This window comes from Anas platyrhynchos, chromosome 28 (assembly GCF_047663525.1).
Source record: "Anas platyrhynchos isolate ZD024472 breed Pekin duck chromosome 28, IASCAAS_PekinDuck_T2T, whole genome shotgun sequence".
NCBI lineage: Eukaryota > Metazoa > Chordata > Aves > Anseriformes > Anatidae > Anas > Anas platyrhynchos.
The window spans coordinates 2010523-2015000 of NC_092614.1; positions in this window are offsets into that span (position 1 = coordinate 2010523).

Here is a 4478-nt window from a genome sequence, read left to right on the forward strand (position 1 = left end):
CCGCCTCGTGCTCCCTTGCCTTGAATTATTCCCCTTCTCGCCGTAGCCTTGCCGGGTGGCGCGGGCACCACGGTTCCCCCGAAGCCTTTTCCTACCCCAGTGCCCGATCCTGCTCCCTGGTGCTGGTGCTGGTAAGTGAACGGGGCCGGGGCCGGGTGGTCGCGGTGCTCAGCCCCCAGCTGTGCCCCCCTGAAGGTGTCCGTGAGCCCCCCCAGCCGTGGATGGGGTCTGGGGGCGACACCGGAGCTGCTGCTGGGTCAGAGCCTGGAGCTGAGCAGAGCCCGGGGGGGCCAGGAGCAGAGACGCAGCCCTGGGGGGTCCCAAACTCCCAGGGACAGAGGCAGCCCCATCCCTTGGGTGCTCCGAGGCCCCTTGGGGTCGGATGTGTCACCATTTTTGGGGTGGCAGCGGGCGCTCCCCGCTTCTCCGCGCCAGCCCCGGCCGCAACCTGGCTCATGGGGTGCTCAGCGGGGGCTCGGGGCTGTGGTTTGCCCCCCCAGCGATGGCACCAACATGGGGCATTGTGGCCCCGGCCCTTTTTGGGGACCCTAAGGGGTGCAGACGGGGGGGCTGAGCTGGGCCCTGGTGTGAGGGTGGAGGAGCAGGGCTGGTGGCAGGGAGCTGCTGCTCCTCCGGGCTGGCTCCAGCATCCTTGTGGGGGCCACAGGCTTTGTCCGGGGGCTCCCCAGAGGGTGGGGGTCCGCGTGCCACCCCCGTGCCTCCTTCTCAGCAGCCCCCGCCTCTTGTCTCCCGCTGCAGCCCCGGTTTCTCGCTCTCCTCTCGCCTGCTTTAGCATCCCCGCCGCCGACACCTCTTAAAATACACCCGCGTGCAGATGGCGAGGGGGGGGGGCGGAGGCGCCGCGCTTTGCTGTGCCTCCAAAAGCAGGAGGGAGCTCGCCAGCAGCCGGACCTGGCCGCCCTCCTCGTGATTTATGAGCGGGGCAGCTGGGAGCCGGGCAGCCCCATCCATCCTCATCCTCATCATCCTCATCCTCCTGCGCCCTGCCCAGGGCTGCTCCCCCCCAGGGCGCAGCGAGAGGACCCCCCCCGGGTGGTCTCAGCACCCTGAGCCAAACCCTTTTGGCCGCAGGTCTCAGCAGCCTTGGTCCTATTCGAGCACGACCCCCACGTCCTCCCCACGGGGAACTTATCGGGGGCGTCCCCGTTGCAAGCCGAGGAAGCCTTCGAGTGGGGGATTAAATCCCAGCTGGATGCTGGCTGCCTCCCCGCCCTTGCTCCTGCGGCATCAACCCCATCCCAAGGTGACCAGAGCGTTTGCTTCCATTTAATTTATTTTTTGCATTGAGCTTCCCTCGCAGCAGCTGCCGTGCCAAATGGCTCGGGGCCGTGCGGCGCTGTAAATCTCCCAGTTTTACACCAACATTGGGGGCCGCCTTCCCCGTGCCTCAGTTTCCCCACCTCTCTCCGGGCTTTCGGTGGTGCCCGGTGGCCTCCCGGTCCCTCCGCGTGCTCTTTGCTGAGTCTTGGCTCTTTTTTTTTTTTGTTTTTTTTCTTTCTTTTATTTTTTTTCAGGTTGCCTTTTTGACGTTTCTTGGCTGAGCCCACGCGTGGGTGCTGTGCCACGGAGCTGTGCCGGTGGTGAGTGTGCACAGGGGGTGCCACGGGGAGGAAAGGGGGCTCTGACACCCCCAGGATGCATCCCGGGGGGGGGTGTAGAACATCAGTGCATGCGTGTGCGTGGATGCACAAGCGTGTGTGTGTGTGTGTGTGTGTGCAGGGGGGTGGGTGCGTGGCTGGGGACCCTGCAGGGGTGTGGATCCGTGCGTGTGCGTGCACCAGGAGTAAGTGTGTGTGTGTGTGTGCACCCTGCATGTTTGTGCACCCTGAATAAGTGTGCACCGTGTGCACCATGTGTGTGCACCGTGTGTTTGCACCCTGAGTGTGCATCTGTGTGCACGTACACCCCAAATAAGTGTGCGTGTGCGCCCTGCACGCGTGTGCACCCACGTGCGTGTTTGCACGCTGCCTGCATCTCTGCGTGTGCGCACGCCCCCTGCGTGTGCACGCCCTCCACGCGCGCACACCCCTGCGCGTCCGTGCACACCCCCCGCGTGCGCGTGCCCGTGTGCACCCCCCCCCCCCGCGCGTGCACCCACGGGGGTGTGTGCGTGCCCTTTGCACGCGCGCACCCCCCCGCGCTCCGGGCGTGTCCGTGCGCTCCCTCCCGTGCACGCGCGCTCCCGCGGGGCCGCGCGCGGCCGTCACCAGGTGTCGCTGTCCCCACGGCCACCGCCTCCTGCCCGCGCCCCCCCCCCCTCTCCGGACCCCCCCCCAAAAAGCCGCCGCTTTTTGCTGGCAGCTGCTCGGGCACCGCAGCGGCTTCTCCAGCGCCTCCGCCGCTTCCTCCCCAAATCTGTTCCCACCTCGCGCTGCCGAGGGGTTGGGGACCCCCCCCCGAGGGGCTTTGGGGAGGGCAGGGCCCCCCCCTCCCCGGATGGTCCCACCCCCCCAAAAACCTCCCCTCTGCCGGTGCGGGGCGCGGGGCGGCTGAACCGGGGGGGGCTGAGCCCGGGAAGGGGAAGGGGGGGGGGGGGGGAGCCAGCCCCCGCCCCCCCCCCCCCCCCCGGGGCCGCCCGGCTCCGCGCCCCCCCGCCCGCAGCTTGATTAAAGCGGCGGCGCGCCCAGCTGGTGCCTGCTGCCGGCACCCCGAGCGGAAAGCGCCCGAGATTAAAATCTGCAATTAGCGGGAGCCGAGCGCGCAGCCGGGGGCTTCCCCGGCACGGGCCGCCCCCCACACACACACACCCCGGGCCCTGGCCCGCACCGCTGCTCGGCCCCAAAGCCCTGCAGCCCCATATCCTGCGTCCCCATATCACGCATCCCCATTTCCTACATCCCAATATCTGCATATTCCCATATCCTATATCCCCACATCCTGCATCCCCATATCCTGCATCCCTGCATCCCCCCATCCCCATGTCCTGCAATCCCAAATCCCCATATTCCTATATCCTGCATCTCCACACCCCCATATCCCCATATCCCACGTCCCCATATCCTACGTCCCCTCATCCCCATCTCCTGCATCCCTGCATGCCTCCATCCCCATATCCCCCATCCCTCCATCCCCATATCCCCTATCCCCGCACCCCACATCCTCCCACCCCCATGTCCCTGCATCCCCCATGCAGGACACCAGCTTGGCCGTGGCAGCAGCCCCAAGATGTTCCTTCAACACGTCCCCGTGTCCCCCTGTCCCTGTGTCCCCCTGTCCCCATGTCCCCACGGCCACCCCAGGCCCACGTGGCTGTGCCACCACCTCCACGTCCCCCTGCAAATCCAGGACCTCTCTTTTGGGGCTGTTCCTGTCCCTGCCACCCCGCACACCATCCCCAGGTGCCTGCATGGGGTCGGGGCCCGAAGCGCAGCCGGTGGCTTTGGGGACACCGGGGACGGGGCTGGCCGAGCCCCGTGCAGGCGCCTGGCACAGCACCCTGGCCCCCTCTTGGTGCCCCCCCCCCTTGCGAAGCCGCACAGCTGAGCCGAGGCAGGCGGCCGGGGGGAGGGCCCGCGCCTGCACGCTTTCACCTGCCATTTAATTGGATGTATTTTTAATTAATGGTGCCTCTGGGACCAACATGAGACAACATGATCTCTGAATAGGGACAGGGGAGGAATTGGGGAAGGTAGGAGGATTGGACCGCGGGGTGCGCTTACCCGGCAAACGCTGCCATCAATCACCCGCCACTTTTCGGCTCTGGACTTTTGGCTGGTGCCCAGGGCTGGGGGGGGGGGGAAGGGGGGGGCACGGCCCCCAGCCTGGCACACGTGTGATGAGCGGCACGGCCTCAGCTGCGGCTTGAGGGGGGGGCGAGCGGCGAGCGCCAGCAGCTGGAGCTGGCAAAGCGCACAACCACCCTGCTGCCCCCCGGCCCTCGCTGCGCCCCCCAGGCCGGGCTGGGGGTTGCAGGGTCACTGCTGCTTCTTTTGGGAGCTGGGGGGGGCTCTGTGTGACCCCCCCCGTGCTCTCCGTGCCCTGCTGCCCCCACCTGCCCCATGCCCATGCCCTCGCTTTGTTCCTCCCTGCCCGGGCAGGGGGGCACAGCTGGCCCAGCCGCAGCCCCCCCCCACCTCCCCGCACCTTCTGGCACAGCCCCTGGGGGGGCCGGGGCAGCTGCCTGGCCAGCGAGGGCCGGGGGGGCCGGGGGGGCTCCCGGCTCGCCCGCGGCAGGTGCCGCCGCGCAATGTAGGGCAGGCATTAATATTTAGTGCCGCTGGGGGGGCCGCGCTGGGGTTGCGGCACAGCTGCCTCCTGCGCTGGAATGCAAACTGCAGCGCTGCCACCGCCCCGGCCCCCCCAGGCCCCCCGCCCTCCTGCACATTGCTGGGGGGGGCACAGCCTTGTTCCCCCCCCATCCCGGACACCGCATGCCCCAGAGGTGTGCCATGCGGTGGGCACCGTGCCCCTGCCCCTCGAAGCCACCGGTAACGTGCAGGGGGCAGGATGGTGCTGGG